Genomic DNA, 13,126 nt, shown 5'->3' on the forward strand with positions numbered 1-13,126 from the left:
CTGCGCGTGCTCCACACTGCCTCTATCTCGCCCTTTTCTACGGACAGTTGCGTGGCAGGGGACAACCCCACGAATGGACATGTTCCGGATGAGGATGAAGATGTGGCGCGACATGAGCGAGATTAGAAGATAGCGGAGTCGGCGGAACTAGGTGTGCGCAGCCGCATCGGCTAAAGGTTAGACCTCGACGAAACGGGACTCCCAGTAAAGGAGGGGTTTAGGGGGCTCGAGTGTCTTTCTGGGGAACCGCGGCCGTGTGCAAGAACCTTGGTACCGGATTTCGCGCCCAACGTGGGGCGCCAAATGTGGTACCGGGGTCCTAGCGCCCGGCCGTGGCTTCCAAGAAAGACACCGTGTCCCAGAAAACCACACCTTTAGTCAGGTCCGAGCCCGTCTTCAGACGTCCGATTTCCCCGAAGGCCAGGCACGCACTGCCGCAGTCCCTCGTCTCGTTCCCCGTGCAGACGCTGCGCGTGCCCCCAACTGCCTCTTTCTCGTCCTTTTCTACACACAGTTGCCACAGAATAAAGCAAATAATTATATTCTAGGTTGCAAAGGCAACACGACGTCCTATCTCGGTGTATTCGTCGTTCACCGCCGGTCGCCCTCCCCCTTCACGCGGCTCGGTCTTTTTTAAAGACGGTACAGCGCGGCGCCCTGGGCGCAGCCTTGTTGGCCGGCGTGACGTCATTCGGCATGGCTGGCCTCTGAACATAAAGTTTCATACTAATATATACTGAAGGGAAGTCTGTGGCTGCAATCGCGGGCCATCGTGGGCGCCGCCATTGCAGCTAGGCACGTTCCTTGCCTGCTTAGCGAGCCACTGGGCTTCTTTTTTGTGCCGAATTCAAAATTTACAAAAAAGCGAAACATGCTTTTCTTGTACATGAAGCTTCTGAATAATCAGTGACAATTAAATGTTTTTCAGCTTTCAATTTTATAACAACAAAATTCATTTGAATAATCTTTTACAGTAATATGGTTGCTGTTCTGCATCCAGAGGCAACTGTCCAGCCTGTTCAGGAGCCACGCCAAGGACAAGTGGAACGTGCTGACCTGTACATAACGGAACACTCGCTGAAGCGCAGCTCGCCTAGACAGTGGCGCGAGATTTCCCTCCAGTATATATTAGAATGAAACTCTTATGTCTTTGAGAGCACGCTTTTCACCGTGGCCTTCGCTCGCGCCCGTGCGCACCGGCGAGCACAGGCGACCTCGATGGCCGAATTGAAAAACATTTTTGAGTCTTGCTATGAGTGGGGGCTTGTCTAACTGGGAGTGTGGGCAAACGTTTAGAGATTAACTGCAACACGGATTGTAGGCGGGCCAGGTGGTACATATTTCTGAGATTTACAGCGCGAAAGAACGGGACAACAGAGGAGTAGACAAACACAGCGCTAACAACTGAAGTTTTATTATCGCTGGACTGCAATAAATAGGAAAAAAGAGGGTAACATGTGACGCTAGACCTAACAAAACATTTTTTACAAACAAAAACAAAATTCCACGCAATCTAAACGTAGTTGTCTGCACAGATAAAACAGACCAGCACAAACAGTCTACCACATATCGGAGGCTCCTCCGCACGTGGATTCTGCTAGCTATCTAAATAACTGATTTCTTTGTCCGTGAGGGCGATGGAGGGTGTGCTGACACAATCTTGCTCCCGCTTCTGAATTTCCCATGCCTCTCGTGTCTCTCGCCTCATTCTGTCAGGATAACGATCCAGCACGTGGCACTGCTGAAATTCTGGCAGGCATGCAGGCAGGTGTGCGCACTTTGCCACATGCGCGGCAAGCGTGCTCCCCGAGGAGTTGCGTACATCGCACGCGTGCTCTCGTAGGCGATCGTTGAGGCAGCGCCCCGTCTGCCCCACGTACGAGCGTCCACACGACAATGGTATTTCGTACACCACCCCTTCCTCACAATGGACAGCCGGCTTAGTGTGCCTCTTTTTACACTTGCTTTCCGCTGGGCCTTCGCAGTTCACCTTTCGACACATTCTGCTTAATTTGTGAGGTGCCGAAAACACCCGCTCGCCCTACTATTTTCTTCAGCCGGTGGCTTACGCCATGGATGTAGGGAATGACCGCTACCTTTTTCTTCTCTGATGGAGGCTCCCGTTCGTGTTGTGGCTTTCTCAGGTCTTTTAGCAGCTTGCGGCCGACGCTACGGAGAAGCGAGTCAGGAAAGCCAGCCCTACGTAGACGGCATGTTTGAGCGTAAAGGCTGCCCTGCACGTGATGATGGCAAGACCTCAACAATGAGTTCTTCAAAGCAGACGTAGCCACTCCTCTGTTGACAAGCTTGGAATGTGCGAAGGTGAAAGGTCTGAAGCCTTTTTGGGAGCGCGGGGAATAGCTCCAACAGAGGTGTTCAGCGCTCAAGTACAATCTTAGATCTAAGAACTGGAGTTCGTTATTTGCGGGTATTTCCTTAGTTAGCACGTAGTCGCTTAAGGTTTCGGCGAAGGTCCCCAAGAGGTCATCGACGTCTTGCGCTTGCCCGCTCTCAGACACCTTGTAGAAAATTAGAAAATCGTCGACGAAGCGGAAAACCTTTAACGCTGCATGCGCTGTCTTTCATAGCTGCGTCGAGGCTTCTGTCATGCCGCGCAAGCACAAGGTCGCTCAGGATAGGCACAATGCATGAACCAATGCAAACCCCCTTTTTCTGGAGGTAGAGGCAATCTTCAAACTTGATGAACGTGGAACGAAGGTAAAAGGATAGCAGCTCAATAAAGCCTCCCACGCTGATTCCGCATTCATTCTGGAAGCGGATTGCGCCTAAGCTGTCAATACCTTCTTCAACCGCCTGGCAAATGGAGGCGTGCGGCAGTGAACAGTAAAGATGTTTAAGATCTACTGAAAAGGCGCTCACCCCTTGTGGTCGCTCCATTTCCTGGAAAGTGGACACTTCCTGCGCCTTTCTGACTCGAAAGGGGTCGTCAATCGGTAGCATTGCAAGCGACCGCTACAAAAACAGTCCTACCGAGGGCTGCCAAGTGCCCCGCTCGGAGACGATCACCCTGAATGGGCATTCGGGCTTGTGTATTTTTGCCGAGAAAAACACCGACAAACTACCGCACTCGCTCTTCCTGACAGACGCAGCGATCTTCCCCAACTTCATGTCTTCACACCGCTTCAACGCCTCCTTCCTTACTTTCTTCGGATCGACGTCGGGAACCCTGCGGAAATTGTCAGCAATCGCCTGCCTTGCTTTTTCCGCACAAGACCCCGACGACATGACGACGAAGCAACTCTCCTTGTCAGACAGCAGAAGCTTCAAGTCTGCTTCAAGTCTGCTGTGAGGAGCATGCGCAATACCAAGCCCACCGTTCGCACAAAAGAAGTGGTGTCCTGACTTCGTGAAGCAGGCTTGAAGCTTCTGCTGTCTGACAAGGAGAGTGGCTTCGTCGTACACAAACATACACAAATATATCCCGAGCTCTCACACGAGGCTGCGGATGTGAGAATATTTTGTATTTTTATAGACTGTACTCACTTGGGAGGCAAGCATGCAGGAAACCATGCGAGTGCGCCGTCACTAGGTACGTCGAGCTCCGCGGGAAGGCGGTACTTGTCCGTGCTAAGCACATTTTGTGTGCTGGACGTTCAAACTTATACCCCGCGGAACGAAAATCAATGCCTCGACTCCAATGAGAGTGTGATTAACAACATCTCTGTTGACACCACCGTTGAACATCGGGTTAAAACGGAAAAGACGACGCACGTCGGTGTCTTATGTTCTGCGGCGTGCGGGCGCACTGCCACAAGCCGCGCCATTTCCGTGGCCGTTTCCAGTGTTGGGAAGCGAAGAAATTGACAGCTTAACTTCTGAGTTAATACCATCTATATTATACATTATACAGTAGCCAATCATTTTTTCCGACTCCAAAAAATCGGACTTGCTGTATATATCCGTACTTTCCCGAGGAACCACAAGTTGTGCCATACGAATAATGTATATGAACAACTGATATTTCGGTTAAAAGAAAGCCAGAATTTCCATTTTCCGGACAAAATTTTCGGTGACAAAGCCACGCTGCGACTCCAGGATGACGCCATTTTGAGCCCTCAGCCACTTGGCCATGGCTTCGAATTGGACGGGGATTCGCTTGAATCCCGCCGGGGTAACAAACTTCGATTTTGGAGACCATAATATGGTGTAATATGGTTGCTAGCCATAATTATGCATGTAGTCTGCGGCGGAAGCAAACGCGAAAGCCGCAAGCTGGTCCTATTTGGACAGTTTTTTTTTAGACAGCACTTTTGTGCGCGGAGCTAATGGACGACAAGATCGTGCGCCAAGTGACCGCGCCGCCGCAAAGCGACTCTGACTCAGACGATGACACTCGTGACTGCCCACAACCATCACCGCAAGAGATTTCCAACACTTTGGCGTTGTTGTCAAATATTTACATAGAAAACGTGACGCTTGCAGGGATGCAGGGAGGCGTTCTCAGACGAAGGAGTAATTAAAGCAAGGAACCATTCCCGACTTCTTCAGTGCAATCTATATGAAGCAACATTAATTTTTGCGACTTGTGGATTTTTTGGACTTTTATTTTGGACTATTTTTCGTTCCCCTCCACACCCGAAAAATCGGTCGGCTGCTGTAATTGGTTTGTATCATACGAGAAATGACAATTTTCGGATATCTTAGTTTTTATTTTTACTTATGCGTTCGTACAATAATTTTTGCCACATTTGCGGCAGCAAGTATTACTAATTTCGGACCTAAAGGCTTGACTGCGATAATCATGCATGCCGCCGATTGGAACCCTACACAGGATTTAATAACAGAGAGTTGATATGCAAAGAGCTCCTATTTTGTTCCGGCGCAGTTGTGGCTAAGAATCGGACTACGCTGAAAATGTACCGTTAGAATAATCTACTTCAACGACTTGCGCAGCGAAATGTATCGCTCAAGATTTCAGATAGAGGTGTCCAGAATAGTGCCCTTCTCAGGGTGCGTGATGCTCGCTGAGGGCGCAGTCTGAGCATATGTTACGATCCACAGTTGTAATCAATAACGGTTTTTTTTTTCGGTGCATCTTGTAGTCTGGGCATGTCCCGCGTCGGCGTCCACACTCACACTGCGCATGCGCAACTCTCCTCCTTCCCTCTCTCCCACAGCTGCGCGATACTCCCGCCACTTCTTCTCTCGTACCAGCTGCGTGCACTTCGCTTTCGCTGTTCCCGCGTTCTCGCTTCTGCTTTCGCGGCGCATGCTCGGCGCTTGCGCATCTCTCCTCCTCTCGTCTCCTCTCCTTCAACCTTGAATGTAAGTCGGGTAGCGCGCGTTCAGTTCAGCGCTTGCTGCGGTTGACTCCACTTCACTCCGATGTTCCGATGAAGTGTGATGGAAGCAACAGTCCCGTCAGTTAGTGGGTTGGCGCAAGCAAGCGTCAGCACCACCCCACAAACTAACAGCAACACTACGTCCACTGAAGACAAAGCTGCGCAGCGAAGGGCACGCGACGCTGAGCGCAAACGCTTGCAGCGAGCGGCGGACCCTGAGCTTCGTCGGCGCGAATGCTCGGCGCTTGCGCATCTCTCCTCCTCTCGTCTCCTCTCCTTCAACCTTGAATGTAAATCGGGTAGCGCGCGTTCAGTTCAGAGCTTGCTGCGGTTGACTCCACTTCACTCCGTTCTTCCGATGAAGTTCTACGAACACAACGGAAACACCACGGAACCCCGAGATGCTCCGCATCTACTCAGCGTTCCTTCGGGAAGATGGGGCTAATTTTTTTTCTTTTCCACGCTTCGGTTTTTTCGCCGCTAGGGGGCCGAGCAGTGCGAACGTACCTTCGCATGGGCTCCGTGTTTTTCAACCTCTCCCGGCGGAAATTTCCAATGCAAGTGCCTTTCTGGTGTGGATACCCTTCCCTAAGGACGATCCGCACCACCGGACACCACCCACTAGACCACCTGTGTCTCCAGTAGTGAGTTTCCACCACCTTTGGACAAGTGCCAGCCGAGCGCCGCGCTAAGCCTAACGCCGAACACCGGCCGCCACCGCCGGCGTGGTCGACCATGCCCGCCGTGGAGGAGGCCGACGAGGGGCAAGTCCCGCCCGAAGACCACAGCCAGACCTCAAGACGCCTCTACCCAAGGGCCATGGAAGTTGAAGGTGAGCCGCTTTCACCCGACGATACCGTTGGGTGGCTCGAAAGCTACAAGAAACTGCGCCGCAGGGAGCTGGAGAAGCTAAACCAGCCGCTAAACAATACAACGGCGGGCCGCCATGGCCAGGCTACCGGGATCTCCAACCCCCGAGCAACAGTTAGGACAGCTAACAAAGCAAAAAACAGAACGCCACTGCCTCCGCACCTGCCGCGAGAGGACCTAAAAATTGTTGTCCGACCGAGAAACGGCCTCAATGTCTCCGAACTGAGTGAAGCGCAACTACGCGACTGCATTACCAGGGCGACAGGGCTTGAACCCACGCAAGCGGCGGATGATATTCTACGCACAAACCCGAAGCAAAACACCTTCGTGATCAGCACTCCCTCGGTAACCCGCGCGGAGTCTTATGTCAAGATCCGGGAACTCCCAGTCCGCGGAGCAACTTACGAAGCTGTGGCGTATGCGGCACCCCCGGAAAACACCTCCAGGGGAGTGATACGCAATATCCCAGACTACGACACCGCGGAAGACATCACTAAAAGCCTCGTATATAACAAGAATCCCACGATACTCCAAGCAAGGCGCATGGGCAAATCCAGTTCGGTCATCATCCTCTTCGAAGGAAGTAAAGTACCCTATTACGTCTATTATCGAGGAGCAGAAATGCGATGCTACCTACACAAGAAAACGCATGAAATTTGCGAAGCCTGCGGAAAAGTTGGGCACAGATCCGACGTGTGCCCTAAACCCGAAACCACGTACTGCAAGGTCTGCGGCATGCAACTACCGCCCGAAAACCACGCATGCGATCCGAAATGCGCACTGTGCGGTAAAGGTCATCCCACTGGCGACAAGAAGTGTCACCAAAGATTCCAGACCCCGTACTTGCTGCGGCGACGTCAGTGGGAAAAGAAGCTCCGACAAGCTGAAGCAGACCGACGACGGAGAAGCTCCACGGGAAGACCACAGCCCACCAAAGAGCGAGAACGTGAACGAAGCCCGTCGACGACGAGGAAGAACCGATCCATCTCCTTCCCCCGTCTACCCGGCAGTGGAAACCACAAGTCGAGGGCCGAGAGCCGCGAAGACCCGCGACTCTCGAGACAAGGGAGCCGCATCCGCAAGGATCAAAGTCAGGCGACCACTCCAAACGTATCCCGGGATGCGAGGCGCTTACCACGGGAGGATCAGGCGAAGGACTACTGCAGTGAAGGCGGCCATCCAAGCACTCCGAAAGAAAAGGTGAGCTGGGTTAGCACGGTCTCCCAAAAAGCTAATGTTGGACCGATAGGGATACCCGTCCCGAACACACAACAGAATGAGCAATCCGAACTCGCGCGCATTCGGCAACTATTAGAGTTAGTCCTGCAAGAGAACAGGGAGCTTAAAATGGAACTAGCAGCACTCAAAAGAGGAAAAGAGACCGCTCCCGTGACATCTCAGGCCAAAAGCACAAACGCACAAGCATCCAAACCCAACGAAGAGCCAACACCTATGAACGAGGCACCCACCCGAGGAAACAACAAATTAGGCGAAGACTCCGACCCTCCGCGCAAACGAACAAAGGAAGAGTGCGAATCGGCAGCACTAGAGGAAAAAGTCGAGAAAAAACTCAAGGATTTCGCCACAACCATCAGGGCCGAGGTGAGGGCGGCCATATCGGAATCTATTGCGGCGATGCAAGCAATAGTAAACGGCGCCCAAGCAGGTATGAGCGACAGGTTTAGCCAGATAGAAACATCAGTAAGACAGATGAGCAGCAGAATGAGCCAAATGGATGCAACTCTGATGGATAAGAAATCTAAGCATAGCAAACCCTACGACAGACCCAGCTCAAAAGATACGCTCAGGACCGCCGACTACAGCTGCCATGGCGACGCAGACAACTAAATATCCGCAATACCGCATATGGCAGTGGAACTGCAGAGGCTTCAGAAAGAAGCGAAGCAACGTAGAATTACACTTAGGCACACACCAGACGCCTCCCAACATAATAGCCTTACAGGAAACAGGGGGCAAAGCCAAGCTTGCAAGCTACAGGGCCTTCATAGACCTCAATGCCACAAGCAACACGGCCACGGTTACCACCTTGGTTGGAAGAAATTTACCGACGTTCCAGCACGACACCGAAGAAACCACCGTCGAGCACGTTCTCTTAGAAATCTTTGCCACATCCAAACGAGACGAAACCAGTCTGTTCATCCTAAACTTATACAGTAGCCCCAAGAAGCAGCACAGATTTGCGAACCTATTCCGCAAGACGATTGAAATAGCCAGGGGCCACCCATTGGTAATACTCGGAGATTTTAACGCGGCCCACCCTGCATGGGGGTACGCGAAGGAGCTGATTAAGGGCAGGAACTTGTGGGCAGATGCACAGAGAGAGGGTTTGTCGTTAATCACGGATCCAAGCCAACCTACGCGACAGGGGAACAGCGTCACCAGAGACACGACGCCGGATCTTGCATTCGTTAGAAACCTCGCCAAAGACAACAGCGCCGAATGGAGTAACCTGCGCCATGACCTCGGTAGCGATCACGTCATTACGGCCATTCAAATAACAGCGGGTCCCACCAAACCCAGAGGTGTGGCATGCAAAATCACTGATTGGGAGAAATTCAGGCAATGCCCCCGAGTCGTACATAGCGCCATTGAGGACATTGCAGAATGGACGACTAAAATTAAGAAACGGGCAGAGGAAGCCACTACAACCATTCCAGAGGAAGAAGGGCTCCAACAGGCAGACTCCAGACTCCTACACATGTGGGAGGCCAAAGAGAGCCTTCAAAAACGGCTCGCGAGAAATAAACGCAACCGCCCGCTTAAAAGACGCATAGCGAAGCTCAACCTAGAAATACAAGAATATGCTGACAAGCTCGCGCTGCAAAACTGGCACGCGCTATGCGAGCGCACGGAGCTCCAAATGAGTACGGCCCAGGCGTGGAACATATTAAGGCAACTCATAGACCCAACCAAAAGCAAAAACGAGCAATGCCGGGGTCTGGAGAAACTCCTCCATACGCACAATCGAGGAGACCTAAACGAGACCATCCGAGAGTTGCGGGCCAAATACACGCCAGAACATCCCGTAGTCGAGCATGGAGATTACACAGGCACTCCGAATGCAAAACTCGACCAGCCCTTCACCATGGAGGAACTTAGGGCAGCCTTACAAGGCCTCAAACCAAACTCAGCCCCTGGTCCGGACGGCATTACCAACAAGATGCTGCGGAACCTCGCGGACGAAGAATGTGAACTCCTACTCGACTACTTTAACAAATGCTGGGACACGGCGACTCTACCCAAGCAATGGAAGAAGGCATCAGTGCGGCTGATACCCAAGCCGGGGAAACCTCTCAGTGTAGACAATCTCAGGCCGATTTCCCTCACGTCGTGCCTTAGTAAACTTCTAGAGCATATGGTCCTGAATAGAATAAACGACCACATGGAGGACAACCAGCTCTACCCGCACTCTATGGTGGGTTTCAGGGCCGGTTTGTCGACCCAGGATGTTATGCTACAGCTGCAACACCAAATAGTTAATACCGAAGACACGGCACCCACGGATGGCCGCGTAATAGTCGCACTAGACCTTACCAAAGCTTTTGACAGACTCAAGCACGAGTCCATACTCCGAAGCCTCCAGAGCCTAGGGATAGGCAAAAAAACATATGACTACATCAGAGAATTTCTCATGTCCAGGACGGCGCAACTCAAGGTGGGGACACGCGCATCACCGGAGACCCCCACGGGGAGCATAGGGACGCCTCAGGGCTCAGTACTTTCCCCCTTCCTGTTCAACGCCACTATGATTGAACTTGTTAACAGGCTGCAGGGTATTGACGAAGTAAACCACAGCATCTACGCAGACGACGTCACGCTGTGGACTGCGGGCGGCCGAGACGGCGACATACAAGACCGCCTCCAGGAGGCCATCGACGCTGTCGAGGCACACGCAAAAACCCTAGGCCTCTCGTGCTCCCCCGAAAAATCGGAACAGCTTACCTACCAGCCCACACGGAGGGGCAGAAAACCCAAGTGCGGGCCCCAGATGCACAGCATAACGCTAAAAGTGGGAGAAACTCCGATCCCCGAGGTGTCCGAAATACGAGTCCTCGGCCTGCACCTGCAAGCCAACGGGCACAATGGCAAGACCGTACAATACCTAGAAAAGACAGCCCACCAAATCACGCGACTAATTACGCGGATTGCCAGCAAGAACAGGGGCATGAAAGAAAAGACGCTGCTAAGGCTCGTCTACGCCTTTGTTATTAGCAGGGTTACATATGTAGCCTCGTTCCTACCCCTCAAGCAGGTAGAGAAGCAGAAAATCAACAGCCTCATCAAGAGAGCACACAAGCAAGCCCTCGGGATACCAATATGCACCCCAAACGAGAAATTCGACGCGTTGGGTGTACACAACACGCTCGAAGAACACATCGAGGCGCAACGCACTTCGCACCTCGAACGCCTCACCAAGACGGCCACCGGCAGACACCTACTGGATAGCCTGCGCATACCATACGAGAAAACCTTCGGCGACAAGCTCTCCCTCCCCGCCGAACTACGGAAAGGCATCCGCGTTCCACTTCTTCCCAAGAATATGCACCCACTATACAACGAGAAGCGGAGACAGCTGCGAGCCCAGGCGCTCAAGAAACAACTTCGGGACGATCCGCACGTCGTTTATACAGACGCGGCCACTTACGAACAACGTGGAGCTATGGCTTCGGTCGTCACTGACCACTCGGGCAAAGTTCTAGCCGCCTGCTCCATCCGAACCAAACACCCGGAGGAGGGCGAAGAACTGGCCATTGCACTAGCCCTAGCAACGACCCAAGCGCGGAAAATCGTTAGCGACTCCCAGCCAGCGATCCGCAATTTCGCACGAGGAAGAATTTCCGGCGCGGCGCTAAGGGTTCTTTCCCGCCGCGAGACAAACCAAAATGCCACAACCACGTTGATATGGACGCCCGCACACGCGGCACTAGAAGGCAATGAATGGGCCAACGAGGCTGCTCGAGATCTTACCCACCGAGAGCCCCCGCAACCCGGCTTACAATCAATGGACAACGCCAAGGATCGCGTCTGTGCTTACCGAGACGTGCTCGAACACTACAAAGGGGAAAGACGAACCTACCCGGCTGCCCACCCCTCGCTCACTAAGAAGCAAGAAGTCGCGTGGAGACGCCTCCAGACGAACACGTATCCTAATCCAGGCCTTTACAGGCACTTCCATCCGGATATACACGACGGCAAATGCAAGCACTGCCCAGAAATTGCGAGCTTAACTCACATGTTATGGTAATGCCCCAATGTCCAGAAGAAAGATTTTAGCAATACCAAAGGCACATTTATTATAAATAGTAAAGAGCAATGGGAGACCGTACTACACAGCGAAAACCCTGACATCCAGCAGTGGGCCGTCCAAAGGGCCGAAGACGCCGCCAGGAGTCAAGATATCTTGGCCGTCGTCTAAGGCGCCACGGGCCTGAATAGGCCTTTTCTTTGGACTAAATAAAGTTATTTCCTCCTCCTCCTCCACGCTTCGTCTGATCTAGCTGTCGTAATGAGAGTGACGCACGGGGCCTATGGAGGGAACCTGAACTGTTGGGGAGGGAATGACTGAAACACGCTTGGTGGAGCCGCCCGGGAGACTTCACCTGCTTTCATACACTGGAGCGCTTTTACGAACGTTCTGTTCCATTTCGCGACGATCAACATGAGTTTCGACTGTGTCCACAGTAATAAATTATGACTTGCTATTATTCCAAAACCTTTTGCTAACGATGCACTTTGAGCATACAAGGAGACTCTACGGCGAAACCGTAAGTGGGAAAAGGGCAGCAATGGTGAGTGCGGCGGTGGCGCCATCTGGCTAAGACGGGCCTAAGTGCTCGCAGTAAACGTTCTGTAGACTCCGAAATCCGTTTCAGCCGCCGGAAGTTCAAATTCCTCCAATCAGGGCCCTCCGCCGGCCGCTGTTTAGATTCGACGAATGGACGCGAAGGTGCCGCATCAGGCGATCCTCCCGAGATGGGAAAGGGGAGGTGACTCACTCGATGCCGCTTCGGGAGGCACCAGGCGTGCGTGGACACGTTTGCCGCGGGCCAATGGACGACATAACTATCATCATCATCATCATCAGCCTACACAGGACCACAGTAGGACGAAGGCCTCTCCCATTGACCTCCAACCGCTCCTGTCCTGCGCCGCTCGAGTCCCCAGCTTACTCCCCAATTTTTATATTTCATCCCCCCATCGGATTTATGGCCTACCCCTTCTTCTAGACCCATCTCTTGGTATCCACTGTGTTACCCTAATTGTACACCGGTTGTCGGTTCGTCTGACTACATGGCCAGCCCGAGTCATTCATTTTTTAAGTGCGAATGCACTTCTTAAGCGAGCCTGAATCATCCGCCGCCGTCGTCCGCATAGCAACAGCTGCGGGTGCGCGCGCTCCTCGTCTTCCCTAGCAACGGGGGGAGATGGGCGCGCGCTGCCTGGCCGCGTCCCCATGGCTCATTCTTGTTGTTGTTCCTACTGACATGGCACATACCCACGTGGGGGATTGGCCAGGAATCGGGCATGAGAAGGGCTAATGCACCCGCTTAAAGGAGTACTGACACGAAATTTCAAAGCTGAGATCCGCTCTAGCAATCAAGTACAACGACAACACAAATAGGTGTCTGTGAATAAATGCATCTTTCTTTCTTCGTAGTTGTGTGTGTGTGTGTGATCTCTCTTTCGCGAACATTACCGAACCGCGCAAATTCAACTCGTGCATTCGCACTTTCACATTCTTCCCCTCGGGGAAATGCGGGGAATTTTTCTTTATTTGAACTATGATACGAACAAACTTAGGTCGGCCCGTTGAGCAGACCTAACTTTGTTTTCTAGTAATTTAGCAAGGCGCCAAGTTTCGGCTCCGTATGTTATGACCGGTAGTATGCACTGGTTGTAGATTTCTTTTTCTGAGTGACACAGGTAGTTTT

This window comes from Haemaphysalis longicornis, unplaced genomic scaffold (assembly GCF_048455015.1).
Source record: "Haemaphysalis longicornis isolate Haplotype H1 unplaced genomic scaffold, Haemaphysalis longicornis Haplotype H1 scaffold_9, whole genome shotgun sequence".
Classification (NCBI taxonomy): domain Eukaryota; kingdom Metazoa; phylum Arthropoda; class Arachnida; order Ixodida; family Ixodidae; genus Haemaphysalis; species Haemaphysalis longicornis.